Here is a 19,043-nt window from a genome sequence, read left to right on the forward strand (position 1 = left end):
CAGTCCTGAGAGCAATGAACATTTTAATAGTCTAATCAGCGCATTAAATGTGAATATTGTTGTCTGGTTCTGGTTTTGAAGAACAAAGGGCTCTAACTTCTCTGTAGTAATATTATTTTTATGAAACGCTCCACTTTTAATACTTTCCTCCACCACCTTTAGGATCAGACCACATCCTGCTCCAATAACTTTTTATCATGCAAATAGTGTGCCAGGTCTCAAGAGTCTCTTGTAAAAAGCGTAATTCTTATTTTACATACTCTCCCTTGGACTTGTGTTAAATCGTGTCCTGAAGGCATCGCTCTGTTAACATCTAGTGCACCCGTTGGCACTTGTTGAGCTATTCAGAGCTAACGTTTTCTCTGGGAACACATTCCTATCTTACCTATATATGGAAACCTGCAAGAATGGAGGCAGATTAAGTAGATTTAAGCTGAATGAAAGAGACAAGCTAGCACACCCTCCTGGAAGGGAGTGGTTACTCGGCTGGACAGAGCTCACTGTACTCTGAATCAAACTGTCTTCAGCTCAGCTGATTCCTGAAAAACAGACTCAAGGCTTCCAAAGGAGAATTCGGGATTCCTGAGGACCACTGAGTTCTTTCTTTCATTTCTTCTTTACTTCATCAAATTACTAGAATCTAAGAAAAAAAAATGGCGAAAAAGGTAAGAAATCTATTTTCTTTCTAAGTAAAGGAGGACAGAGTTGTGTCTAGTGATTTATAATGAGCTGGTGTAAATGTTTCACTGCATCACTTACAAATGGTTAGGGCATCTCCCTGGTGACTAGACTTGTCCTGCTTATCTTACATTCCAAGCTGATAATGCTGACTACTGATGGGATTTTTGGGCTCTGAACAACAGCTTAGGAAATTCGGATTCTAATATCTAATCTAGGGCTTAATCCACAAGCACTAAAAATAGGAAAAGCTTCATAGTAATATGCGAAGCCAAAATGTTCACATTCAGCAAAACTGCAAAAAAGGGGGTAACTATTTATCTGTTTAGCTAAGTATGTCTCACGTGGCCTTATCCTCTAAGTTTCTAACAACTTATTACACTTTGGTCTTCAAGTGATCAATATTTATTGCTTCTGTGCCTGCATATGAGCCTTCTGTAAAATTATTTTATATTATATTATAGTATATTATATATTATTATATTTATTTATACACATAAATAACATTTAAAATGCGTGATATTTTATAGACAAAAACTGTCAGCATTGTCACATATATATACAAGATGTCTCCATTGCCTTCATTTAGCAGAAACTGTCTCCAAAATAAACTCTCTTTGAGCAAATTGGAAAAGTAGAGATTCATTGCAACTTCTATGTTGCACGGACTCATTGTTTTGCTATGAAGGTAAAGTCATAAGTTATTGTCACACAACAGTTTTCTCATGTATGTGATATTGGAGATCACTAAATTTTACTCTACCCTTTATATAATTTTTTTTCTTTTCCCGTTCTATGGAGTGACTTTTAGGAGAATGCATCACATTGTATAAGATACTGGATGTTTTCAGTTTAATTGTTGTTTCCTTTTAAAGTTTTTAATATCACTCATGTGACTGAACTGAGAGTAAAAAGTTAGCAATATTACTAGTAGACATCATCTGTTAAAATGGACTGCCAGACATGAAGGAGCGTCTTTTTTATTAGGGGGAGGGGGTTTGGTTTTGTCATGTATTTATTGTAATGAATAACTATATAATAATGGGGAGATAATTTAAGGAGAGAAATTAGCTTCATTTTCTACCATATTATGTAGGAAAGGAATGTGTAAGGCTACTTTAAAGTAAGATTCTCTAGAGATATCTGCCGAAGATATGTATGCAGAGATTTGGGGAGGGCTTAGTCCTCAGTAACTTGCATGACCTGAATTCATGTTTTACAGATTTAAGGATTTAGTAAAATGTTGTTAAGCTGAACAGATGAAAATGTTTTAACAACATTGACTGTATCAGGAACTGACTGATTATTACATAGGTCATTTCAGATAGAAACCTCTGTGCTGAGTTTAGTGCAGCAGAGCTGAGTTTGTCAAGTGGTATAACTCCTTGAGAAGTGCATGTGGTTTTACCCAGGACTGCAGTTGAATCTATTCAGCATAATCTCAGTGATACATTTCACTTCACTACTTATTTAAATGTTTGCTATAAACATATTTCCACCTTTTCAAAATACTGTGTTTTTACTACAAATCATATACAAAATTACAGTGACCTTCTTAACGAGTTGGCAAGCAATTTGTCAGCAATTTAAAAAAAAACAAACAAAGTGCATCATACACCACTTTCAGTTAATTCACTTACAACAAGCTGGTGTGTTACCCAAACAAATCCCGCATTGTACTGTTCCACAGCTCTTCCTCTCTGCTCTGAGTAAGTGCTGCAGCAAGATGCTCTGTGGTTGCTATCAACGTTATCCTCTTTAGATATATGCAATAAGGCAAATCAATGACTTATAACTTCTTCACACATTATTGTCTCCGAAAATTAAATAAAAAACCTTGAAGGATTCTGTAATGTACATGGACACATCTTCCAACGTTTATTTATTGATATTGAACTGGCTCTAAATTCTACAACTGCAGCCAAATGCATTCCACTCTTCTCTAATAGCAAAACTGATAAGACATGAGTTATTTTATATTTTTTTTCACCAAATGAAGAAACTTTCTTTAATTTGCACATACAGTGTCTTAAGCTGGCATGAGAGGATTTGTGGAAATTAGGAACATGTGTGTGTTTCTGCTACCACTATGAGGGGGGGCGTGAACTCTAGCTGCAATAAGTGAAAACATTTGATAATTTAACAACAACTTTTAAAGTTATTTTACATGAAAAATGTAAAAGAAGTAATATTTGTGAAAGTTATATTCTGGGAAATAAACTTAAAACCCAGCCCACAGGATGGCAAGGAGAGAGCAGTCCAGACATGAAGTCTATTGGATGCCCCCAGTTATTATGGGATGTACTGAACATTATTTAAAATGCACTTCAATGCGGATCTAAAGGCACCTCTTAAATATTTAAGTGCTGAATTAAATTGTATTCCAAGACAAGCACTAAGTCAAGAAGCCAAAATAACTTCAATAATACAGCAGAAAGTCTGAAAAAAGTAGAATCTATGCTAATAGACACATTGATCATTTAGAGATGTATAAAAGTTTATAAAGAATATACAAGATGGGTTTTTGTAATGCAAAGAAGACACTGGATTTCAATTGTCATCAAGTAGTGACTTTTTCTTCATCCTGAAACGGTTGCTTACACACAACAAATGACTAAATTCATCTGCTCAGCAAATGTAAAACATAGGAAATTAACAATAGTTTTTGAGTTCCTATCAATGAGCTTGTACATTTTCTACATCTACTATTACAACCGTCTGTGTTCCATGTAGATCTGAATTTGACATTCATCTATGGTGCTCTAGAGTGAGGGTATTGGGTAATATCCTCATACTGTCAGTACATTAACATTCATGTAAGAGAGAAAACATTTATGAGTTAAAATCGTATTAAATTTATTTTTGTATTACTATTGCAGTGCAACCAACCACACTGATTATTGCACTTTTTTAAATATCTCAATCTCGGAACCACATTCTTTCAATATTATAGGGTGAACCTATATGAACATGTTACAGAGACATGGACAGTATCTATTCAGATTACAGGCCCAGAGTAGGAAAGCTGATAGACGGGGAACCCATTTAAGACTCCCTAATCCGAAACCATTACCAAATGAACTTCAATTTTTTAAAATTAATACCACATACTAATCCACTAGAATGGAGCTGCAGTACAAGGATGCAACCTATGAATGGGCCCATGTAGGTGGATGAACAATAAAGGAGCTGCTGTGTTCATTCATGTGTTGTGGCTTTTTAACTTCAGAATACATCTGTGGGCACTGCAAAAGATTTCTGTACACCTTGGCATGGATTGTAATCACTAGATAATACCATGTTTTTAAAAGTAAATTCTATAATTCTTCCTGGGTTGTTTTTCTTTATTAAATGCAAATGCCAATTTCATGATCTGTATGCTACATTTAATAGGGAAGGAAACTAAAACTCTCTAAAATATAGACAGTGCAAAGTTAGAGCAAATAGTTTTTTACTACACAAGATTTTCAAAGTGTCTTATACTGAATAGTAAATAAAATATAAGACTGTCTAGTACAACTCATATTAGTTGACTTCGTTTTATGACAGAAGACACACTTTATAGTGCGTGGAGGTGCACCTTAAACACACTCTTTTGCCAACTCTAAACTCCTTTTCCATTAAACCACATCTTTATATCATTCAAAAATTCCTATAGAGAGTGTCCAAAACACGAAGAATAGCAAAAGTTTTTTTTGGCACAAATTTGCCACTTTTATTTGGAGGCTTCTTTCATCTCTATTGTCTTGTAGCATCTAAACTCTTAGCTTTCTTGTGTTTTATTGAATGCATCAATAAAACTCATCCTCTATATGATATAATATCATACATCCTATTGGGAGTAGTTCAGCACAGCAGGGTATTAATGTTTTATTGATACCTGACTGTCACTATAAAATTGCACTCATTACATCGGGCCACACTGACACAGCTCCCTGTAAAGTAGTCTGCATCATTATCTTATAAGCCTGCATTGTTAAATAGTGATTTAGGTCTTTGGTCTTAATCGGAAAAGCTTTTAAACATGTCAGTTTTCCTGCAAGCTCTCCCCTACATTAAAGAGGATTTGTCATTTAGCATATGTACAAAATACACATTTCCTGCTGAATATCATGAGTGTACCAGACAGGAGAAGACCTCCCCCACCACTACCTTGCATGGATGCTTAGACATCGTGCTTGTCAAAGCTTGCAAGTCACTTCGGATTTACAGAGGTGGCAAATGTAAATTATTTTCAGTTGGTTTGTGTAGTATAATCTGCAGGTTTTAAGCTATGTCCTCAACCACTTTTTACTTTGACATATTTAATTTTGCACGCTGGCATGTAATAAAGGCTTAGCTAAGGATTAAGCTTATGATTGGTTATGCAACAGTTCATCAAATGGCTTTATGTAGTGTGTGTAAAGATGGAGACTCATAGGCGTGTCATCAACACAGATAAACTCTGTGTAGTTCATCTCATGGTTTCTGTCCCACCACATTTTAAAAGAGGGGTAAGAAACTAATTGAAGAAGCTATTTTATTTATAGTCATTTGATTCTTGCATAAAGGGGTGGTACCAAATGTCATTGTTATCCCCTATTGGGGGACAACATTTGCCACTCTATTTAACACTAAGGGTGTGTCAGAAATAGAGGAGCATAGCACTCCTATTTACTTTCTATGAGAATTTGGGGGGTCTACTACTACTAATGCAACAGTTCTATTGGACTGAATGATAAATCCAAGCAGTATGGATGATTTCGTCATAAATTCTATAGAGATTAAATAAAGTGGGCATCTATTTAAAGGACATCTACCACCAGGATGGATGATTGTAAAACAAGCATGCAGACATGCTGGTGTGTGCCCCCTCTAGCAAGAACCACTCTTGATGTATCTTCCTTGGATCTTGTTTTTATGAAATCAGGTTCATTGCATAATCTTTAAAACCTTTTTTTTATAAAAACAGGTCCTAAGAAGCTACAAGAAGAGTGGATCCTGCCAGAGGGGGCACTCACCAGCATGTTTGCATGCTTGGTTTACAATCCTTCATCCTGGTGGTAGATGTCTTTTAAAAAGGGGCCTCAAGGCCTTCTGATCAGTATGGGGCTAAGAGGTTGGAAACAGTTTGTGGTCATATTACTTTTAAGAACATGAGAAAAGCCATAACATCTTATCTTAAAGATTAAATTGCACTTTATAATGTTTCTGTAGGGCTTATGTTAAGGTATAGACACATGACAGTATTACAAGTTGTGACTGCCACCTATAGCCAAGGAAGACCACAGACCATTCACCTGGATAATACTATCAGTCCTGAAGACCTAAACGTTTGTAGTAACTCCGCTTGTCATCTACTAGGAATATAGTTTGTCATCCAAGCTCTAGATGCAGAAGTTACACCACAGCCCTTGAAAACACTAGTACAGGCAGTCCCCGGGTTACATACAAGATAGGGTCTGGAGGTTTGTTCTTAAGTTGAATTTGTATGTAAGTCGAAACTGTATATTTTATAATGGAAGTTCTAGACAATTTTTTTTCTTTTGCCCCAGTGACATTTGGAGTTTCAAAATTTTTGGTGTAATTGGACCAATAATTATCAATAAAGCTTCATTACAGGCATCTTACAGCTGATTATTGCAGTCTGGGACTATAGTAAAGCATCCAGAGAGCTTCACCAGAGGTCACAGTGGGCAGAGGGGTCCGTCTGTAACTATGGGTTGTCTGTAAGTCGGGTGTCCTTAAGTAGGGGACCGCCTGTACTAAAGATTGCAGACCCTGGTCAATATTGAGGCTCAGCAGCTTCGACTTACTCCACAGATCCAAAGTGCAGACCACAGGTCCTTCACCAAACAAGACCTTTCTTATTCAAAGAACTAAACATCATTGGAAAACCTCCACAACATTCCTGAGGTATTCCAATGAAAAATGCATATTTTTGGCTTTAAACTATTTAAAAAAAAACTAAGCTGAATTGTAAGTTATTTGTTTAATGATTGATCATTTTTATTATGGAACAATCGCTGCATTAAAACTGATGTTAATATAAATCTGAACCCGCACAAGTTTATCCATCTTTGAAATAAAAATGTACAATATGCAGACATGAAAGCAGAAGATGAAATTATCAGGCTGGCAGAGAGACCACAACCCCTTTAAATAGGAAATGAAAATTAGAACCATATTTGTAGCAATATAGCATGTGGTATAACATGGTCCTTAGTGCAGTTGGAGACACTACTATGTTGATAAATGAAACTGAGACTAAGATGTATTTCAGCAATAATGCTGTGATCATAATTCTCAAACATCCTAGTAAATGACTATATAGTCTTCAATGATGGATGTGGATGAAGCCTTTGCCAAACCCTTGTCTTCTGTGTCATGTGGCCTGACTTTATTCACAATAAATAGCAAAAATAATTATTCTAACTTAAAAAAGTACAGGGCACACTATGCAAGCGTGTTGTGTCTCGACAGGCTCTATGCATACTCTAAATGTCGGCTTTAATTAGCCCAAAAAGAAATAAAACAGAAGGAACTCAGTATGACTGTGTAAATTTTAACACATGACTGGACTGGAATTTATTGTAGATATAAAAGTCTAAGCAGTCAAACAAGTTACTTTGTTCACTTCTTAAGGGGATTGTGCCAAATATCCACAGGATAGGGATAAACAAGCTGATTGGTGAGGGTCCAACTACTGGGACTCTCACCAATCACGAGAACTTTGGTCTTGTTCTCGCTCCATCCAATAGTATGAAATTCTAATAAAGGGCCAATAACAGCACTCGGCTATCTCTAGCACTCACATGGAAAGTGAATGAGAGCGCCAGAGATAGCTGAGCTCTGTGCTCAACAATTTCTAACAGTACCATACAATTAAATGGGGAGGCAGGGTTGCACTTTGTGTTATACAATAGGCCTTACAATACATTTGTTACCCAATAAGTAGCCTGAACTGAAGGAACCACAAAGTTTTGGAGTTCTGAGGGAGGTCTAATCAGTCATTGACAACCTTTCAGTTTTTCAACCTTTCAACCTTAGTTTTACTAAGTCTTTAAAATAGTTTTGCAACAAGCATGCTGTCTGCAGTTGGAACTATGTGTTACATTTTAACCTGACTACTACATCCAATAAAGTGCCTTTCGGGGTTCAATTTCGTCTACTTCCCATAATCTTATAACCGGCTTCCAATATCTTAACATTTTGCTAATTTATTACCTAAACAAGAATGAAGGAATAGATAAATGATGAAAATGTCATTGATCTATTTTAATGACACTTAATTGTTCCTAATATTCTAGTACATGGCTCTTGCAGAATTATTTTGTTGTTGTGGTGTACAATAAAATTTCTACATATGCGACAGAGATAGATTGGTCTACATCTCCAGACAATGGAAGCCTGAAGTATTTATCAGGCCGTGTAGATCAAATTTATAGGATTATGGAGTGTATCAATTCCAGTTACTGTACACTACACAATAGGAACAGCTGTTACACACAAATCTACAATGTAGCCAATGTTCTTTGTATGCATTTGTTCATTCAGCTGCTTGAGTAGGCATATGGCTAAAATAGCCTGTGTGATATTGCTTCATCGATGGCATTTGTCTGCAAAAAATGTGAGAAATGGAGTCAATGCTCCATTAAATTTCTTAAATATTAATAACTCTTCTTCATTGTGTTACTAATTAAATTTGTAATATTTTAATATATTTTTAGACAAGATTTGTCTCTGTTTTAGTTGTCATTTTTGTCTTTTCAGCAAATTACTGTTATTAAAAGGACTTTCTACTAAAAGTTAGGTGAGATAATATCAGAATAAACAAAACCCTGCACAAAAGTGGATGATACCAACTAATTTTCTAAGCTGAGAGACACATAAATTCATAGACCATATGATAACATGAATTATTGCCCTCCCCTAGTAAGGAAATACACCATGCAGCCCTCCCCAGTAATTAAATGCTCCATGCAGCCCCCCCCCCCCCAGTAATGTAATCACCAGCAGCCTCCTCCAATGATACAGTGCCTGTGCAGCCTTCCCAGCAATGAAATTGCCTGCAGCAGTCCTCCCTTAGTAATGAAATGAGCCACAGCAACCCACCCCCATTAATGAAATGCCCAGCAGCAGCTCTCCCCCAGTAATGAAATGCCCTACAACAGCCTTCCATTAGTAATGATATGCCCTGCAGCAGACCCCCCCAGTAATGAAATGCACTGCAGCAGACCGCCCAGTAATGAAATGCACTGCAGCAGACCCCTGAGAATTAAAATGCCCTGCAAGTAAGAAAATACCTTGTATAAGACTCGGATAATACTCGGGTATATACTGTAGTTATACAGTATATACCCGAGTAATGCTTTCCTTTCAAATCTGTATCATCAGAATTATTTAAACAACTGCTTGCTACAATTCACAAACTGCAGCAAGTGTGCTGGCACAGGGCGGGAACCACCACGTTAGGCCACTACCCTACCGGCTGTGCCCCCTTCACGCCCAACCACGACCCTTGGCACAAAGAGGGAAATAATCGCAATTGCTGGCAGATCCCTGGTCATGTGACAGGAATTGTCACTTTATCAAGGCATGTATATCGTGGATTTTAATCATACTACATTTTTTGTCCATCAAAAGTCTGGTTAAGTACGTCTTTTTTGTTTTTTGGTGTTTTCTGCTGGTCAGATGTATCTTAATGGTTATTCCTTATTAATACATGGGGCATTTTAGGAGTTTGTCTTTCAATTATTTGCAACTTTTTTAACAAGTCACTAAAAGTCTCCAAAAAGTTGCAAAACGTTCTAAGTAGAGATGAGCGAACATGCTCGTCCGAGCTTGATGCTCGGTCGAGCATTAGGGTACTCGAAACTGCTCGTTACTCGGACGAATACTTCGCCCGCTCGAGAAAATGGCAGCTCCCGCCGTTTTGCTTTTTGGCGGCCAGAAACAGAGCCAATCACAAGCCAGGAGACTCTGCACTCCACCCAGCATGACGTGGTACCCTTACACGTCGATAGCAGTGGTTGGCTGGCCAGATCAGGTGACCCTGGGATAGACTAGCCGCTGGCCGCGCTGCTCGGATCATTCTGTCTCTGGATGCCGCTAGGGAGAGAGCTGCTGCTGGTCAGGGAAAGCGTTAGGGTGTTCTATTAGCTTACTGTTAGGCAGGAGTGATTCTCAAAGAACCCAACAGCCCTTCTTAGGGCTACAATAACGTTCTACTTTTTTTATTTTAATTTGCATCTTTTACCATTTTGTGAGGAATTAGCAGGGGGACTTGCTACCGTTGTGTTTAGCTCTTAGTGGCACACATATCCATAGCAAAGACCGAAGTGGGAAAATTCAGTAGGGGTTGGATTTCTATTAGGCAATAACTCAGTGTCATCTCATCTGGCATAGTAGTGTGCTTCCTTTGATACTTGGCTAGAAAATAGCCATAGGAGAATACAAACAGCTTCTTGAAGCCTACAGTAGCGTTCTATATATTTGATTTCTGGTTGATCTGCTGGTGGCTGTAGTTTCTGCAGTGCATGTACTTGCCAATTCTGAGCAATTTGTAGTGAGACTTGCGACCGCTGTGTTCTGCGCTTAGTGGCGCACATATCCATAGCAAAGGCCGAAGTGGCAAAATTCAGTAGGGGTTGGATTTCTATTAGCCAATAACTCAGTGTCATCTCATCTGGCATAGTACTGTGCTTCCTTTGATACTTGGCTAGAAAATAGCCATAGGAGAATACAAACAGCTTCTTGAAGCCTACAGTAGCGTTCTATATATTTGATTTCTGGTTGATCTGCTGGTGGCTGTAGTTTCTGCAGTGCATGTACTTGCCAATTCTGAGCAATTTGTAGTGAGACTTGCGACCGCTGTGTTCTGCGCTTAGTGGCGCACATATCCATAGCAAAGGCCGAAGTGGCAAAATTCAGTAGGGGTTGGATTTCTATTAGCCAATAACTCAGTGTCATCTCATCTGGCATAGTACTGTGCTTCCTTTGATACTTGGCTAGAAAATAGCCATAGGAGAATACAAACAGCTTCTTGAAGCCTACAGTAGCGTTCTATATATTTGATTTCTGGTTGATCTGCTGGTGGCTGTAGTTTCTGCAGTGCATGTACTTGCCAATTCTGAGCAATTTGTAGTGAGACTTGCGACCGCTGTGTTCTGCGCTTAGTGGCGCACATATCCATAGCAAAGGCCGAAGTGGCAAAATTCAGTAGGGGTTGGATTTCTATTAGCCAATAACTCAGTGTCATCTCATCTGGCATAGTACTGTGCTTCCTTTGATACTTGGCTAGAAAATAGCCATAGGAGAATACAAACAGCTTCTTGAAGCCTACAGTAGCGTTCTATATATTTGATTTCTGGTTGATCTGCTGGTGGCTGTAGTTTCTGCAGTGCATGTACTTGCCAATTCTGAGCAATTTGTAGTGAGACTTGCGACCGCTGTGTTCTGCGCTTAGTGGCGCACATATCCATAGCAAAGGCCGAAGTGGCAAAATTCAGTAGGGGTTGGATTTCTATTAGCCAATAACTCAGTGTCATCTCATCTGGCATAGTACTGTGCTTCCTTTGATACTTGGCTAGAAAATAGCCATAGGAGAATACAAACAGCTTCTTGAAGCCTACAGTAGCGTTCTATATATTTGATTTCTGGTTGATCTGCTGGTGGCTGTAGTTTCTGCAGTGCATGTACTTGCCAATTCTGAGCAATTTGTAGTGAGACTTGCGACCGCTGTGTTCTGCGCTTAGTGGCGCACATATCCATAGCAAAGGCCAAAGTGGCAAAATTCAGTAGGGGTTGGATTTCTATTAGGCAATAACTCAGTGTCATCTCATCTGGCATAGTACTGTGCTTCCTTTGATACTTGGCTAGAAAATAGCCATAGGAGAATACAAACAGCTTCTTGAAGCCTACAGTAGCGTTCTATATATTTGATTTCTGGTTGATCTGCTGGTGGCTGTAGTTTCTGCAGTGCATGTACTTGCCAATTCTGAGCAATTTGTAGTGAGACTTGCGACCGCTGTGTTCTGCGCTTAGTGGCGCACATATCCATAGCAAAGGCCGAAGTGGCAAAATTCAGTAGGGGTTGGATTTCTATTAGCCAATAACTCAGTGTCATCTCATCTGGCATAGTAGTGTGCTTTGATACTTGGCTAGAAAATAGCCATAGCAATAGGATAGCATTGTTTGGTTTTAAAAACTCAAAAAAAAACAAAAAACACAAAAAAAAACAAAAAACACAAAAAAAACCAAAAAAAAGTAAAAAAAAAAAAATAAAGTTATAACTCTCATTTTAAAAATGTTTAACCCGAGGGCTAGGGGTAGAGGACGAGGGCGGGGACGTGGGCGTCCAACTACTGCAGGGGTCAGAGGCCGTGGTCCTGGGCGGGGTGAGACACCACCTGCTGATGAGGGAGCAGGGGAACGCCGCAGAGCTACACTCCCTAGGTTCATGTCTGAAGTTACTGGGACTCGTGGTAGAGCACTGTTGAGGCCAGAACAGTGCGAACAGGTGATGTCGTGGATTGCTGACAATGCTTCGAGCAATTTGTCCACCACCAGTCAGTCTTCCACGCAGTCCACCCATGTCACCGAAATCGCCACTCCTCCAGCTCCTGCACCTCAGCCTCCTCCCCCCCAGTCTGCCCCCTCCCAGGAAAATTTGGCATTTGAACCGGCATACTCTGAGGAACTGTTTTCTGGACCCTTCCCACAGTCACAAACCACTTGTCCGGTTGCTGCTGAGCAATTTTCCGATGCCCAGGTTTTCCACCAGTCACAGTCTGTGGGTGATGATGACCTTCTTGACGTAGTGGAAGTGTGTAAAGAGGTGTCCGACGATGAGGAGACACGGTTGTCAGACAGTGGGGAAGTTGTTGTCAGGGCAGGAAGTCCGAGGGGGGAGCAGACTGAGGGATCGGAGGATGATGAGGTGACAGACCCAAGCTGGGTTGAGAGGCCGGGTGAACACAGTGCTTCTGAGACGGAGGAGAGTCCTCGACCTGAACAGGTTGGAAGAGGCAGTGGTGGGGCCAGACGGAGAGGCAGGGCCAGAGCTGGTGCATCAGCGCCACTGTCAACTAGTGAAGCTCCCGTGGTGAGGGCTCTTGCGGCGAGGGCTAGATCTTCAGAAGTGTGGAGGTTCTTTAAGGAAACACCGGATGACCGACGGACTGTGGTGTGCAACATTTGCCAAACCAGGCTCAGCAGGGGTTCCACCACTACTAGCTTAACTACCACCAGTATGCGCAGGCATATGAATGCTAAGCACCCCACTCAGTGGCAACAAGCCCGTTCACCTCCGGCCGTGCACACCACTGCTCCTTCCCCTGTGTCAGCTGCTAGTCAGCCCCCTGCCCAGGACCCTGGCACAAAAACCCCATCGTCGCCTCCACGATCCTCCACAGCATCCACCAGCGTTCAGCTCTCCATACCCCAGACGCTGGAGCGGAAACGCAAATATAGTGCAACCCACCCGCACGCCCAAGCCCTTAATGTGCACATCTCCAGATTGCTTAGCCTGGAGATGCTGCCCTATAGGCTAGTAGAGACCGAGGCCTTTCGCAACCTCATGGCGGCGGCCGCCCCTCGGTATTCGGTCCCCAGCCGCCACTACTTTTCCCGATGTGCCGTCCCAGCCCTGCACCAGCACGTGTCAGACAACATCATCCGTGCCCTGACCAACGCCGTTTCTGACAAGGTCCACCTGACCACGGACACGTGGACGAGTGCTGCCGGGCAGGGCCACTATATATCGCTGACGGCACATTGGGTTAACTTGGTGGAGGCTGGGACCGAGTCTGACCCTGGGGCTGCTCATATACTGCCGACGCCGAGGATTGCGGGGCCTACCTCGGTCCAGGTGTTTCAGGCCTACTATGCCTCCTCCTCCTCCCACCCCTCCTCCACCTCCTCCTCCGAACTACCATCCGTGGGCACGGCGCCATCAGTCGGTAGCTCTAGGCACAGCAGCAGTGCCGTCGCTAAGCGACAGCAGGCGGTGCTCAAACTGCTGAGCCTAGGCGACAAAAGGCACACCGCCCAAGAGCTATTACAGGGCATCACGGCGCAGACTGATCTGTGGCTGGCACCGCTGAACCTCAAGCCGGGAATGGTTGTGTGTGACAACGGCCGTAACCTGGTGGCGGCTCTGCAACTCGGCAGACTGACACATGTGCCATGCCTGGCCCATGTGTTAAATCTGATAGTGCAGCGTTTCCTCAAGACATACCCCAATCTGTCTGATTTGCTCACGAAGGTGCGCCGCATCTGTGCGCATTTCAGGAAGTCCAGCCCAGATGCTGCCACTCTCAGGGCAGCGCAGCGCCGCCTCCAACTGCCCGCTCACCGACTGTTGTGCGACGTGCCCACGAGGTGGAATTCAACACTGACCATGTTATCCAGAGTTTACCAGCAGCGCAGAGCGATTGTAGACTGCCAGATGTCAACTTCCACCAGAACTGGTAGTCAGGTCAGTCAGCTTCCTCAAGTCTACAATGAGGAGTGGACGTGGATGTCTGATATCTGTCAGGTGCTGAGTAACTTTGAGGAGTCAACACAGATGGTCAGTGGCGATGCCGCCATCATCAGCCTCACCATCCCGCTGCTTGGCCTGTTGAAAAACTCTCTGGTCAGCATGAAGTCGGAAGCTTTGCGCTCGTCAAAAGAGACGGGGGAAGAATATTCCCTTGTTGATAGCCAAAGCACCCTGAGGTCTGTTTCTCAGCGCATATCGGAGGAGGTGGAGGTGGAGGAGGATGAGGAGGAAGAGGAGGAGAATGTTGGCGAGACACAAGAGGGGACCATTGTTGAGTCCTTCACTGTTCAGCGTGTATGGGCAGAAGAAGAGGAGTTGGAGGAGTTGGAGGAGGAGGAAATGGACAGTCAGGCCAGTGAGGGGAGTGAATTCTTACGCGTTGGTACTCTGGCGCATATGGCAGATTTCATGCTAGGCTGCCTATCCCGTGACCCTCGCGTTCAAAGAATTTATTCCAGCACCGATTACTGGGTGTTCACTCTCCTGGACCCACGGTACAAGCAAAATCTTCCCACTCTCATCCCTGGAGAGGAAAGGAGTGTGAGAATGCATGAATACCAGCAGGCCCTGGTGCACAAGCTGAAACAGTATTTCCCTTCTGACAGCGCTAGCGGCAGAGTGCGTAGTTCTGCGGGACAAGTAGCGAGGGAGAGTAGGCGAGCAGGCAGCTTGTCCAGCACTGGCAAGGGTACGCTTTACAAGGCTTTTGCCAGCTTTATGTCACCCCAGCAAGACACTGTCACCTGTCCCCAGTCTCGGCAGAGTAGGGCTGATCTTTATAGAAAGATGGTGAGGGAGTACGTAGCTGACCATACCATCGTCCTAAATGATCACACAGCTCCCTACAACTACTGGGTTTCAAAGCTGGACATGTGGCACGAACTGGCGCTCTACGCCTTGGAGGTTCTTGCCTGCCCTGCCGCTAGCGTCTTGTCCGAGCGGGTTTTCAGTGCAGCTGGTGGCATCATCACCGATAAGCGTACACGCCTGTCGACTGACAGCGCTGACAGGCTGACGCTTATTAAAATGAATAAAGGCTGGATTTCTCAGAATTTCCAATCTCCACCAGGTGAAGGAAGCTCAACCTGAATAATTGATCCACTCCTCCTCCTCCTCCTCATTTTCCTCCTTCTCCTCCTCTTTGTACAGTAAAGCAGAGGAAACTGGCTATTTTTTGACAGGGCCCACTGGCTCTTGCTATAGTACTTCATGCATTTAATTTTTCTGGAGGGCCACCTACCCGGTCCTCTGTTTGAAACAATTTTTGTGAGTGCCACATACAGGCACTCAATCTATTCCATTTTACTGCAGGGCCACCTACCTGCTCCTCTGGTTTGAAACATTTTTGGGACTGTCACATACAGGCACTCAATCTATTCCATTTTACTGCAGGGCCACCTACCTGCTCCTCTGGTTTGAACAATTTTTGGGACTGCCACATACAGGCACTCAATCTATTCCATTTTACTGCAGGGCCACCTACCTGCTCCTCTGGTTTGAACAATTTTTGGGACTGCCACATACAGGCACTCAATCTATTCCATTTTACTGCAGGGCCACCTACCTGCTCCTCTGGTTTGAACAATTTTTGGGACTGCCACATACAGGCACTCAATCTATTCCATTTTACTGCAGGGCCACCTACCTGCTCCTCTGGTTTGAACAATTTTTGGGACTGCCACATACAGGCACTCAATCTATTCCATTTTACTGCAGGGCCACCTACCTGCTCCTCTGGTTTGAACAATTTTTGGGACTGCCACATACAGGCACTCAATCTATTCCATTTTACTGCAGGGCCACCTACCTGCTCCTCTGGTTTGAACAATTTTTGGGACTGCCACATACAGGCACTCAATCTATTCCATTTTACTGGAGGGCCACCTACCTGCTCCTCTGGTTTGAAACATTTTTGGGACTGCCACATACAGGCACTCAATCTATCCCATTTTACTGGAGGGCCACCTACCTGCTCCTCTGGTTTGAAAAATGTTTGGGACTGCCACATACAGGCACTATCCAAATTAAATTGTCTCCATAGCAGCCTCCACACGTTGTCTCCATTGCTACCTCCAAAAGTCGTCCATATAGCTGCCTCCATACATCGTCCCTTTATCAAACGAGGTGTGTCAGGCAGAAATTTGGGTTGTTTTCATGGATTCCACATCAAAGTTGTTAACTTTGTCGCCACCCTGCTGTGTTATCCACAAAATATACTGGCAAACTTTTACCATTTAGGGATATTATTTCAGCGCTTCTTGCGCATCTGTTTACATTCCCCTCACCCGGCATATCCTAAACTTATAAGAACGCTACTACACTTGATCTTATACAAAAGGTTCTTAGAAGTGCTGTTTGGGGAGTAGCCTAGAGACAGGGGCTTGGATTGGCGAAAGCTCGCCTGGCAGCGGAACGCCAGCTCCATGCGCATCATGCGCTTCTTGCGCATCTGTTTACATTCCCCTCACCCGCCATATCCCAAACTTATGAGAACGCTACTACACTTAACTTGGTGCAGGCTGGGACCGAGTCTGACCCTGGGGCTGGTCATATACTGCCGACGCAGAGAATTGCGGGGCCTACCTCGGTCCAGGTCTCAAAGGCCTACTATACCTCCTCCCACCCCTCCTCCACCTCCTCCTCCTCCGAATTACCATCCGTGGGCATGGCGCCATCAGTCGGTAGCTCTAGGCACAGCAGCAGTGCCGTCGCTAAGCGACAGCAGGCGGTGCTGAAACTGCTGAGCCTAGGCGATAAAAGGCACACCGCCCAAGAGCTATTACAGGGCATTCCACATCAAAGTTGTTAACTTTGTCGCCACCCTGCTGTGTAATCCCCAAAATATACTTGCAAACTTTTACCATTTAGGGATATTATTTCAGCGCTTCTTGCGCATCTGTTTACATTCCCCTCACCCGCCATATCCTAAACTTATAAGAACGCTACTACACTTGATCTTATACAAAAGGTTCTTAGAAGTGCTGTTTGGGGAGTAGCCTATAGACAGGGGCTTGGATTGGCGAAAGCTCGCCTGGCAGCGGAGCGCCAGCTCCATGCCAAGATCCAACTAACATAGTTTTAACTGCAGCACCTTTAATCTACTACTAGTTCACTGCCTCCATACATCGTCCCCTTATCAAACGAGCTGTGTCAGGCAGAATTTTGGGTTGTTTTCATGGCTTCCATGTTAACTTTGTCGCCACCCTGCTGTGTAATCCACAAAATATACTGGCAAACTTTTATCATGTACCGATATTATTTGAGCGCTTCTTGCTCACCTCCTTTGGTTCCTCTCTGCCACCCATTGGTTTGAAGCCTGAGTCCATTTAGGGTATGTCGCCATGACACTCTCTAGCCTGCTGCCGCTGCCTCTGCATGCCGTCCCCTATAGTGTCAGGGTCAATTATTGGATGTTTTAGATGCTATCTAGCTTCATTCTGTCACTCTGTCATGGCCATGCTGTTGCCCATAATTTTGGCATAATGGTGCGATTATGCAGCCTCAGAGGCATCCATGCATGCTGCCCCTGCTGTTTCCTGTCCATTTCCGTGGTGTTTCCATCCTTTTCTGAGGTTCCCAGGTGTTTGGCCAAGCTTCCCTGTGCAGAGCCTTGGTCCCCTTGAAAAATGCTCGAGTCTCCCATTGACTTCAATGGGGTTCGTTATTCGAGACGAGCACTCGAGCATCGGGAAAAGTTCGTCTCGAATAACGAGTACCCGAGCATTTTAGTGTTCGCTCATCTCTAGTTCTAAGCTATTTTATACACCTGGTAGGGGCCAGGGCCAAAACCTGCACCTTTCTAGTGTCTTTTTAAAATAATCGCAAGTTCACATCTGTAATTGGGTGATTACTCAGGGAACACTGAGGAAAATTTACCCATGGCATACAGGCCGTGATAAAGTAGCAATTCACAGCCATTAACAGCCAGGAATTGTGACTCTTCATGCCCAGAATATAATAGGATTCTAGAAATATCTGCAGAGTCAACCTGCACAGTTGTGCACCAGTTATACAAGACATATAAGAGACGTCATTAGTTATAGGTGCACACTACTTGCAACATTATAAAAATGTAGTTCTTATACTACAATTAGCTACTGACTGTGAAAATATAACTTCTACTAGCATTGCTCCTCACATATGTATGTCTTCAGCTAGGATATAATTAGGAAGTCATTATTCTATAAATTTAATCCATCTTCTGATAAAAGAGACGTCTCCAGGATCATTATACAGTGTTTATTTTTTGCCCATACCTAAAGAATGAAGTCAGTCGGAGGCATGGTATTTTTAGGAATAATGCTTTGCTATTATTATTTTTGGCTCCAGTCAGTAATTGTGCTTTGATAAGACGTATTCTTTTTCCATTGCAGTTTTGACAGTGACTAAAATATGCTGCACACCACTACAACTAAAATTCCACTATTACATTGTCCATACTGAATATTCATATCAAAATAGCTATCAATCATACCAATAAAAAGGAAATCTGCAGGACAGCCCCAGCAAAATGTTAGCTGAATATTTATACCTTGTACGACATACCAATCACTTGCACTTTAAAAAACATTTCTAAAATCTGTCCAGTCTTGACTATGGAAACCTCTAAACCCTAATAGTTACCTATATTCACTCTCGCCTTGACTAGTGTAACTCCCTACTAATCGGTCTTCCGTTTACTAAACTCTCTCCTCTACAGTATATTCTTTATGCAGCAGCCAGAATGGTCTATCAATCCAAATGTTACACGGATGCCTCCACTAACCGTGTCAATCAATGCACTGGCTGACCAACACCTTCCATATACAATTTAAATTATCACCCTCATCCACAAAGCTCT

General features: G+C 42.6%; 1 protein-coding gene across 1 annotated transcript in view; it reads left to right on the forward strand.

The window, feature by feature from the left end:
- Positions 1–527: 527 nt before the first annotated feature.
- The window catches only part of MID1 (midline 1), a 274,419-nt gene continuing 255,903 nt past the window's right edge, over positions 528–19,043 (forward strand). Inside the window, exon 1 of the mRNA XM_072137830.1 lies at positions 528–665. The gene's annotated coding sequence lies outside the window, so the exon portion shown is untranslated. The remainder of the gene's footprint in view (positions 666–19,043) is intronic.

Source organism: Engystomops pustulosus, chromosome 2 (assembly GCF_040894005.1).
Source record: "Engystomops pustulosus chromosome 2, aEngPut4.maternal, whole genome shotgun sequence".
Taxonomy (NCBI): Eukaryota; Metazoa; Chordata; class Amphibia; order Anura; family Leptodactylidae; genus Engystomops; species Engystomops pustulosus.